Source organism: Aegilops tauschii, chromosome 5, assembly GCF_002575655.3.
Source record: "Aegilops tauschii subsp. strangulata cultivar AL8/78 chromosome 5, Aet v6.0, whole genome shotgun sequence".
Classification (NCBI taxonomy): Eukaryota; Viridiplantae; Streptophyta; class Magnoliopsida; order Poales; family Poaceae; genus Aegilops; species Aegilops tauschii.
The window spans coordinates 91,572,577-91,584,033 of record NC_053039.3 but is presented as its reverse complement, the minus strand read 5'-3'; the positions used below and the strand labels follow the sequence as shown (position 1 = coordinate 91,584,033).

The following is an 11,457-nucleotide window of genomic DNA, read 5'->3' as shown; positions in this document are numbered from 1 at the left end:
CCCATGAGAAGAGGGACCTCGTCGCTCGCGGGCACCACTCAGACTGGGCCCACCATCATCTACCCAGAGCGGAGATTTGACCCATCTCGGGCCCAAAAATGATCCGCCCGAGCACGGACAACAAGTCCTGGCCATCTTCGCCGCATGAGCACCCCGCACCACCGGCCCGGACCTGGAAGAAGAGAGGCACCACCAGCACCCGCACCCTGCTGCCAACCGCCGCCGCCCAAGCTGTAGCGACTGACCCGCCGATCGATGTAGCCACCGCGCGACGGCCGAACCAGACCGGGGCAAGGGGAGATCCCTGCCACGACCTAGCCATCCGCCTAGCGGAGCCGCGAGGAGCATCCAAGGCTAGCTAGATTCATTGACGACCTCGAGCAGCTCCCTTGCACCGCGCCTGCAGCACCCGACCAGACCCCTCGATGGACCAGGGCCACCACTACCCGCCTGCAGCATACCCCCTCTGCCAACAGCCATGATTACCTGGAGGCAGGGCCACGACCGTCGGCCCATGCCTACCCGACCTGCCCCGCTCAACACACCAGACCGCCAGGGCCGCCGTTGTCTAGACCAACGTTGGCTCGCCGAGCACGCACCACCGCATCTCCGAAATTCGCGCAGCCGGCACAGCCCTGCCATCTGCCCACGTTGCCGGCACGCCCGTCTGACTTGCTACTGCCACACCCTTGTCACGGTGCCGCCCCGCGCTGCGCACACTATCTGGAGGGGAGAAATGCCCTCCCCCTGCAGCCTACACTGACTGGGCTTTCTCGGCGACGGCGAAGGGAAGGGAAAGCGGTGAGGGCGAGGGAAGTGACAAAAACTAGGGTTCACACCCTGCACACACTATTGGGCGAGACGAGTTTTCGATCAACTCGGATTCGTGTTCTAGCTATTCTAGCCGGGCAAAAAAAATTTTGACACTAAGTTGGTGCTAACGAAATGAGAAGTAGTACTACATTGTGAATGTTTTCGTTCCCTGTAGCATCTATGAACGTGGAGTTTTTATTCTTTTTCTTTTTTGGCAGTAGTAGCGTTTTTCTAACCCGAACACATTTTTTTCAGTAGTAAAAAACACACACATTTCGCCACTCAAAAAAAGAAGAAGAGAAAAGACACGCCATCACCTGGACCGTTGCAACTCCCGTCCCGAGTACCCTAGATGGAAATTTCCCTGTCCGTCCCCAATTCGAGACGGAAATCTCCCAATTCGAGACGGAAATCTCCCGTTCCGCTCCCGGTTACGGACGCGCCGCCGCCGACCTCCTCCTGCCCACCCCCGCCCCCGCTCCCGCTCGACTTCCTTCTGTATCCGCCGCCACGCCACGCCACGCACGCCACCTCGGCGAAGCCGCGTCCGCAAGGACAAGCCTCCGGCTGCCGCAACCGCCTCTGCCCCGGCTATAAAGGCGCGCCCTTTGGCCGCTCCGCTCCTCCTCTCTTCGCCCAGGCCATGCCTCTCGCCTCGATTCGTCCTCGACTCCTGCCTCTCCTCCTCCCGCGTCTGGTTTCATCTTGCTCCTCCTCGCTCGACTCGTCCGTTAGTCTAGAAAGAACTGCTCGTCCTCCATTCTTCTGTTTTGAAGCGCGTCTGATTTGATTGATTTTGCTCGTCCGCGGTTCATCCGTTTAGATAGAAATCACGTCTGGTTTCATCTTGCTCGTCCTCGCCGTCGCCCGTTTAGCATCGCTTCCGAGTTGATTTTGGTCGTCCTCGCCGTCGCCAGTTTAGAGTCGCGTGTGATTTGATTTTGCTCGTCCTCGCCGCCGCCCGTTTAGCATCGCTTCCGAGCTGATTTTGCTCGTCCTCGCCGTCGTCAGTTTAGAGTTGCGTGTGATTTGATTCTGTTCGTCCTCGCCGCCGCCCGTTTAGAATCGCTTCCGAGTTGATTTTGCAGGTCCTCGCCGTCGTCAGTTTAGAGTTGCGTGTGATTTGATTCTGCTCGTCCTCCCCGTCGTCCGTTTAGATCAGAATCGCGTCTGTTTTGATTTTTCTTGTCCTCGCCGTCGTCAATTTAGATAGAATCGCGTCTTGATTTGATTTTGCTCGTTCTCGTCCTAGTCCGTTTGGAATCGCGTCTGGTTTGATTCTGCTCGATCCCCTGTGTTGCTGCTGGGTTCTTTACACTGATGCTCTCGCGTGTTCTTCGTGCCGTCTCATCGGGGGTATCCGTGGAGGAAGCGAGCGGTCGGTCGGTCGGTCGGTTTGGGTTGTCTGGTTTGCGAACTAACAAGTCTGTTTGAGAAACTTCTGCGTGTGCTTCTGTTTTCTGAGAGACGCTCACGTTCCTGCGTTTCGTGTTCGCGTCGGGCCCTTGTTCGCGTCTGCTTTTGAAATTGGAATTGCTGTTTATCGTGCTCGTTCAGATCGGTTCCTCTGTTCCGTTACCTGCGCTGTTCGTCAGTTACTTTCATATCTCAAACGCATGCGCCCTTTGATACTGCTTGATGGATGTTCAGATCTCAAATGCTGCGTTGTTCAGATCGGTTATTTTGATTGAAATTGGGTTGTTGGCCCTCTGTCGATTCTTATTCAACTTGATGGATGTTCAGGGTGTTACTATGTTGTTTTCAATTGCTTACTTCTTGTCATGCTTTGCTCATGTTCTCATATATGGTGATGTGTATTCAGGGGTGCAAACCATTTAGGCAGAAAGTTTTACAAGAGTGCAAACCATGTGGCCTTCCTTTCTTCCTCATGTTGCTATTTCCATTTAACTGCTCATCATACGAGTACTAGATGAGGTGCTGCTAGTTAGTCCCCCTTAGACTTTGTTCTAGATAAAAGAGCATAACTCCAGAATTTTGTCATTACACACCTGGGCATATAATTCTGCTGTGAACTCCAGAATTTATTTATCTGTGAAAGCTTGTTCATCACATGTTTTTTTGTCAATGCTGCTAACTTTATAGCTTTCTGAAATTACTTTGGTCTTGCATGTATTAGCTTTCTGTTTGTGCCCCTATCTAAGTCTGTTTCTTGTGCAAGTGCTCCATTCTGTGTGTGTCACTGTGTGTGGCTTGATGGTGAATATGTGTGGCTTGACTCTGTGTGTGTGTGTGTGGCTTGATGGTGAATATGTGTGGCTTGACTGTGTGTGTGTGTGTGGCTTGACTGTGTGTGGCTTGGTGGTGAATATGTGTGGCTTGACTCTGTGTGTGTGTGGCTTGATTGTGTGTGTGGCTTGATTGTGTGTGTGGCTTGACTGTGTGTGGCTTGATGGTGAATTTGTGTGTGGCTTGACTGTGTGTGTGACTCTGTGAATATTGCATTTGCTTGATGGTGTGGCTTGTATGCTTTTTTGAATGATTGGTTGTATAACTTGTGTTTTATATTGTTGTGGCACGATTGATTGCTGTTTGTTGAATGCGAACTCGTATCTTGACGAATAATCATGTATGCTAACTTGGTATTGGTAGTTCCTGATCACCTATTACTTGTTTAGTGTAGACTGACTATTCCTTTTTCTGAACTTTTTTGTGATTATGTCTTCACATTGCACTGCTCGATCCATATCGACATCCCACGCTGTCTGATGAGGATAAAGATGTAAGGAACTCCTCCCAAGAATCTCTCTTGCTCTTTGTATTAACTTGACGACTAGGCTTTACATATTAAAAAAATATTTTTTTCGTGAAACTGGAGCTCCTTGCTGTAACCCATTATATGACTTTATGAGCATGCACCACTTTCAGGTTATGAGAAAAATAGGGTGCCCCAACCAAGATTGACTTCCTCTCTCTTTCTTATACAAGGCATGCAGAAGATGTGTGGCAAGTAAGTAACTCATTATGTCAGATATTTAGAGTGTACTACTTCACATTGCCATCTTTCCCAACAGATTGAATTTTTTTATATTGATATTGGGTTGACTAGTATCACATGTTTGTTTGCATTTCATACTTTGGAAAAATGTTCCTAATGTTGATAGAGTATTTTTTTCCTGCAATAGGCATGGGAGTTCCTCTCAAAGTTAGGTGATCTTAGCCAAACTCTGATTTTGCCAAAATTGAGAATGTGGAGGTAATTTCAAGATATTCCTTCAACATTCCTGAGCAACATGGATTTGTTTACCACCTATTGACTCCTTATTCCTTGCAGGGCTTGAACCATTTTGATGAGATCCTGGAAGAAGCAGATGGTATAATTCTGTCAAGAGGAAACTTTGGAATTGATCTTCCACCTGAAAAGGTTGGTTATCTCAACCTTCGCAATGCATTATCTCTTAACGTGTCGTCCTAGTAGTGAAAAAATTAGAGAGAATCACCCCAATGCATTGTTTCTTAAGGGTTGTATCTAAATGATGTTGCATTGTGGAGAAAGTTGAAGAGTAGGAAAACAGGGAGTGCAAGAAAACGAGCTAAGAGCCGTATCTATATAAACATACAGCTCCACTCTCGTTCTTTCTTAATTATTACAGTGCCACATCAGCATTTTGACTATGCCATCTTTCTAAGAGAAGCATTGTGAGTGCCCTTGGCAGTTGTGAAGGCATTTTGCTTGATTAACATGTATTTTCCCCATTTGCATGAAGCTTAGTGATGATTTTATGTGCTTTACTTAGATTTGCTCTTTTTTTAAACAAAAATCAAGGGTCTGTATTGAGCACTACTTTGTTCGTTCTTTAGGTGTTCTTATTTCAGAAGTCTGCTCTGCACAAGTGCAACATGGCTGGAAAGCCTGCTGTTGTTACTCATGTTGTGGACAGTATGACGGACAACCTAAGGCCTGCTCGCGCGGAGGCAACTGATGTGGCAAACGCGGTGCTGGACGGTTAGTTTTTGCCTCTTGCAGATATCTTATACTTTGGTGATCCTGTAAGTTTTTGCCTCTTGCAGAATCCAATGAAAATTCTGATTCCGAAAGCTCTGACTCTGAGGTATTCATTTACCTACCAATTTCGAAGCGGAAGCTTCATCATTTAATAGCATTTTTAATTATCTTTTTGCCTGATTTCACCATGTTTCACTTCGTTTTCAGAAGCCTGTTACCGAAGTGAAGAATTCTGCCGGTTGCTACTGCACAAAAGAAAAACCAGGAATTGGACAGCTTTGACACTGATTCTGATGATTCATCAGATGAGGTAAGAATCATATTTCTAGCAATGCATGTCTATGTGAGATAATTACAAAAGCATAAAACATATTTCTTGCACTTACCATTCCCCTGATCTTGTCGTTTAATTCTGTGGAGTTTGCAGGATATGGCCACTAAAAAACCAGTAGCCAAGAAAGTGGTAGAATCCAGTGAAAGTTCGACTCTGAGGAGGTATCAGTCTAATAGTTATATGAAAACTAAGGCTTCATTATTCTGTCTTTATAATGTGATACTAACATTTTCAATATATTTCCAGGATACCACTGCTAAACCAGTTAAGAAGAATAAAGAATCTAGTGATAGCTCAGATTCTGACTCAGATTCAGATTCTGAAGAAGTAAGTTCTCTGTTGTACTTGTTTACTCTTGGTAACTTCTCTTGTGTGATAGTTGTATTTCTTAAACATTGTTTTGTTTCTAGCAAATCTTTTGTCTATGCCATCTTTCTAATGCGGTTCCTTTCTATGTCCAGGATACCACTGCTAAAACAGTTTCTGTAAAGAAAGAAGAATCTAGTGGTAGCTCAGATAATGACTCGGATTCCGATTCTGATGAAGTAAGAGTTCTGTTACTTGCTTACTCCTGGTCACTTTTTTGTTGTGCAATGTTTAAAATTCCTTCCAATGCTTTGCAGCCAGCAAAATCTACTATTCCTGCTAAGAGGCTTCCGACAACAGAGAAAAAGAGTGAACATGTACGCATTATTTTTAAAATTTTATTTTCTTGAAAGCATTGTCTTCTGTGATATTTGTTGTACATTAATTGATCTTGTTGTAATTCAATATTTGCAGTCCAAGGATGATTCTGATGATAGTTCTGATGAGAGTGATGAAGAGCCTGCACTAAAGAAGCCTAAGGAATTTTTGGTGTTTGCTTTTTCATCTGAAGATTTTGGTCTCTAAGGTTGCCAAGAAAGAAAGCAGTGGTGATGATGACAATTCTGAAGAGAGCTCCAGCAGTGATGATGAAAACGATCAATCGGTGTCAATGTGAAAGTCCAAGCAGAACGAAGTATGGTTTGAGTATATTTATGCTGTTGTAATTTTTCCACTTATGTTTGATGGTAATCAGCCTCTAACTAGCTTCCTAATTTCAGGAACGAAGATCTGAATCACCCTCACCCCTCTAGAGAAATCAGTTTACTCATTCAAGTTCTGGAAATTCCTTATAGCTTTCTGAGTTTACTTCGGTCTTGCATGTGTTAGCTTTCTATTTGTGCCCCTTTCTTTGTCTGTTTCTTGTGTGCAAGCGCTCCATTCTGTGTGTGTGACTGTGTCTGGCTTGACTCTCTGTGTGTGTGTGGCTTGACTGTATCTGTGTGACTGTGTGGCTTGATTGTTTGTGTGCTTGACTCTCTCTGTGTGTGTTTGTGTGACTCTGTGTGAATATTGCATTTGCTTGATGGTGTGGTTTGTATGTTTTGTTAAATGATTGGTTGTGTATAACTAGTGTTTTATATTGTTGGGGCCTAACACTGCCTTTGCCGGTCCCAAGCCCGGATGTGAAAATGTGGAGGGAGCTGCAGTTACCTCCTTTGTATTGTTTGCATTACGAGTATCGATAGAAATTACAGTCTAGGTTACTGTCCTAATCGAATAGTGAATCTTCACATAATTTGTTTGCATGTGATTACTTTCTGAAGTTGTACGAGGTCAGTTTTTTCTTATACAATACCAAAGGGAAGCAACTGTGTGTGGCTTGACTCTCTGTGTGTGTGTGTGGCTTGACTGTGTGTGTGTGACTGTGTGTGGCTTGATTGTTTGTATGCTTGACTCTGTGTGTGTGTGTTTGTGTGACTCTGTGTGAATATTGCATTTGCTTGATGGTGTGGTTTGTATGCTTTGTTGAATGATTGGTTGTGTATAACTTGTTTTATATTGTTGGGGCCTAACACTGCCTTTGCCGGTCCCAAGCCCGGATGTGAAAATGTGGAGGGAGCTGCAGTTACCTCCTTTGTATTGTTTGCATTACGCGTGTTGATAGAAATTACACAGTCTAGGTTACTGTTCTAATCGATAGTGAATCTTCACATAATTTGTTTGCATGTGATTCCTTTATGAAGTTGTACGAGGTCAGTGTTTTTCTTATACGATACCACAGGGAAGCGAGTAACTAAGAATCTAGGCCTATAAGGGTTTGATTTTTCTCCCTTTCTGATTTTTTTTACGGTGCCTTGTCAGCATGACGTGTATGGTGCTTTGGTTTTACTTCTGTGCGTGATTTTTTTAGGTGGAGAGGTCTGCACGTACGACACGTTTTGGAGTCCACCGCTTTGACCGTCTTCTGACGCTTTGACCGTTTCCATCGTAGGTGACGTGTGCTTTCTGGTTTTGACTGTTTCTCCTTGTTTGCCATGTATCATGTTTGTATATCAGTTTGTTTGGGCCGATTTTTCTGGGCTCTTCTTGTGGTACGGGTGTGTTCCTTTCTTTTTTCTTCTGCTGCCTATAAAATCCTTCTGGCGTTAGATCTTCTGGTCGATCTGTTCCAAGTCACTCTGAATATATTCCTGATGCTACTTCTGGCGGTGGATCTTCTGGTCAATCTGTTCTAAGTGCCGCTCAATATGTTCCTGGTATGTCTTTTGACCGCCCTGATTCAGTTTTAACCAATAATAAATAATCCAATAGCACGTTACACAATTGATACCATTCGACTTGTATACAGAAGTACTTCTTTGTTACTGTAGTTATGATTGTTAACTTGTAACCATCAGCAAATTATTGAGCAAGAAATATAGATTCGACGTTTAAACTTGGACAGCCAATCTTTGTCCTACTTTTGATACCTTAAGCTCACAGCATCTCTGGAATCGCCAAAATTTCCTCATGTGGACATTTTTTTGTCTATATGTTGAGCAACCACATTGTCTGTTGTGCCCCATGATAAGCTACTTTGTTGGACCCTACTAGAGAAATAAGTGCCCATTGTACTTGTATGCATGAGTGCATTTTCCTGGCATGGGTTCTTGATGTGCACCCTTCTCCAAATTGCCTTGGTTATATGCAATGCTGGTAATCCATAATATGACTCTTTCTATTTCAGGACCTAGGGAGCTCACTGGTGCTGTTGATTTAATAAGTCAGTACAAATTGCAGCCGCACCATGATTTCTTCTGCAAGAGGCATTTGCCACTTGCAATCTCAGATACACATTACCTTCACAATGTTGTGGGTGACACTGAAATTCGGAAAGGAGAAGGAATGAAGCTAGATCAACCCGTTCAGAATACTTAAGGGATAAGCCTGCTTATATTCAGCCCTTTGATATGGAAACACTGGGGCAAGCATTTCAGCTTCGAGAAACTGCTCCAGTAGATTTACCCTCTGTAAGATCATTTTTGCCATCCCACTTGCTTTATGCTGTTATTGCATTTTCCTATCACACACTTAACAATTAAACCAATCGACAGGCGGAAAAAGGCATACCTACTATTTCGGGCAAACCGAAAAGTGAGTCCAAGGACAAAGAGAAAAAACATAAAAAGCACAAAGACAAAGATAAAGACAGGGAGCATAAGAAGCACAAACATCGACATAAGGATCGGTCTAAAGACAAAGACAAGGACAAGGATAAGAAAAAGGATAAGCATCATGAGAAGGTTGCTGTATTTTCTTTATGTTTAAAATTAAAGTATCTCCAAGTCTTACTCAGCACTTAGCCATACTTTATATGTCCGCAAATTGTTCAGAAGAGGAAGCATGAGGGGACAGAGGACTCGGCAGACGTGCATAAGCACAAAAAAAGCAAGGTGATATACAATTATTATTTGCTTCCTGGTACAACAAATTTCCTTGCAGCACATTTTGTTGGTCTGTTAACATGACTTATCTATGACAGCATAAGAGTTCCAAAACCGATGAGATGGGTAATGGACTTAGTTAGCTACAGTTTTCTTCTTACTTCTATTGTCAATCAGTGTCATATTCTGTTAGAAGGAGGCTCAAAAGGTTTCCGTCACCAGACCCGCTGCAGATCAATTGGTACGTGCTTCTTGAACTTCTATTTGCTGTTGGGTAGATGCATAAATGCTTTTCTTAATTCTGTCTTTCGGTGAAACATGAATTGAAATGTTTCAGATTTAAGCTGCATAGTGAGCTTGTGTTTTTAGGTCAACCTAAGAGTTTTATTTTATTGTTTGGAGCCTAAATGATGAATATTTTAACATTTGGCGAATTATTTATTAGCCATTCAAGTGAATAAGATCTGCCTTTTGCCTGACTTTGCCAATATTAGTCTGATTTGATTTTGTCTGCATCTGTACAATATGTGATGTTAGGCACGGTTGCCCGGACATTACTTTATGTCCACCATCAGTTTTGGACCTGGACCAGTTTCATTTCGTCAGTCTCACTTGACTTGAGAAGTACAGTTAGATATTTCCTTTGATTGGCATCTCTAGTGGTATTAATATATCAGTCATGATGGGCCTGCTGACTTTCTTTACTATATATGGCATGATCTGGTTAGGTCTGACTTACATCATATAAATTCATAATGTAGTCACTAGTCGTTTACTGTTTTCAGTTTACGTTGCACTTTGACCATAAGATATGGCGATTAATTGGAGCACAATGACTTAAAAAAAACCACTCGCAGTTTACTCAATGATGTTTCTTTTGAAATCATCGTATGCCATTTGCAACTCTTTAATGATCTGCACCCTGTATAACCTTCGCAATTATTGCTTGATTTATTTTTTCTGTTGTGTGTGCTTTTGCGCTGTGTTCATATTATTGTATGGTTTTCTGTGGTTAGTTTTGGATCCTACTGAAGCGCGCCGGCGTCGGCATGAGATTCGACATGGGAAGCGTCCTATTTATGAACCACGGTCCATTGGCTGGAGTCAAGGAAATTCTCAAGCATAAAATGGCATCTTCTTACTCGGCGTGCTTTTAAAGGAGAAGTTGGTATTGAATTTATGGATCTGTATAGCTACCTGATCCCGGTGTATGAAATTGAGCCTCTTGAGAAATTACTGATGTGATGCTGCAGACAAAATTGTCCAATACTTGTGGTGTGAAGGGGACAAATTGTATAAGGCCTGCTGATTCAGAACCACCTCCACATTACTTGTTTACAAGTGGTGCCAAGGTATAAATAATTTGCAGGACATATGGGACACTAGCGATGGGCTTCTTCTTATGGTCTAATTATTAGTGTAGTGCATATTACACTATTAATCTGCCCTATTGTGATTCACATGCATGCAAAAATCTGCTCCTAATGATTTATTTCAGTACGAATAGTACCATGTCCAAGTTAATGGGTTTAAAGCTAAGTACTAGTATTGTGGCGGACTTTAAATGCATAATAATTTTTGGACAACTTTTGTAAATCAAAGTGAACTAATTTAATCATGATATAAAGGTTGGGCTGTTAGACTGAGTGGAGGTTAGTGCCTGGTGGCTTTGAGAAACTAAATAATTTACCTACTTCCGTCTATTTTTTTAATGTTTATATAGTAATTTCTGAAGAACAGTGATTTCATAATGGTGAGAGAAATGGCATGGCTATGTGTCAATTTTTTCCAGATTTGTCAGTGAAGCAACCTGGATATCATTTACTTGAGACTTGAGTGCTTGTCATTCTGTATTATTGTACTGGCAAATCTCCTAGTTCCTGTAATCATTTTTCCCGAGTAGTGTCTTTTTTCATCTGTACACATGTTCACTTCTTTTGGATCTGATGGAAACATAGGACGCTAGTTACTGAAAAGTTAATCCTTTTTGTTCCTGTGCATATTCGACTTGGATATTAACATGGCCCTCATTTCAAATCGATGTACTGGACTTGAATCATTTGCAGGATGAAGTCGAAGCGGCATGGATGGCAGCAATCAACAAGGAAATTAAACGTGTGTTGACAGAAGTTCTTCTGAAGGTTTGTCATTGCATGGACTTATTTAGCTAGGTTTAGCAGAAAATGTACTTCTGTTCTAAGTTCAGCAAGACTGCCATTTCTTACTTTTGTACTTTTGTCATTCCAGGTTACGGATGATCTTTTCAATGAGATCGCAACCAAAGTTATGAATGAAGATGATTCATCAGCTGAACGTGAGTGAATTATACTAGAACTTAATGTAAATATGTAAATTACATTGCTGATTATCGCCTCTGTGTTGCAGCAAATGAGACCACTGGTGTCTCTAGCTCAAAGGAGCTTGGTCTGGAAGAATCAAAAGTGAAGACCACAGCTAAAGTTGTAGTCCTTGCTAAGCCAAACAATGTTAGCTCTACTGGTCGTTCTGATGGTACTGGGCTAAGTTCTCCTAAAGGTGTTCTTCTTGGTCTTGCTAGTTATGATTCAGATGACGAGGATGATGAGGGTGATGGTGATGGCAAGGGTGTAATTCCG

The 11,457-nt window shown here is 42.9% G+C and overlaps 2 pseudogenes; both read left to right on the top strand.

The window, feature by feature from the left end:
- The first annotated feature begins 1,248 nt into the window (after window positions 1-1,248).
- Window positions 1,249-11,457, top strand: part of LOC109761889 (uncharacterized) — an 11,264-nt pseudogene continuing 1,055 nt past the window's right edge.
- On the top strand, window positions 6,202-10,096 carry LOC109747704 (probable mediator of RNA polymerase II transcription subunit 19b; annotated as a pseudogene).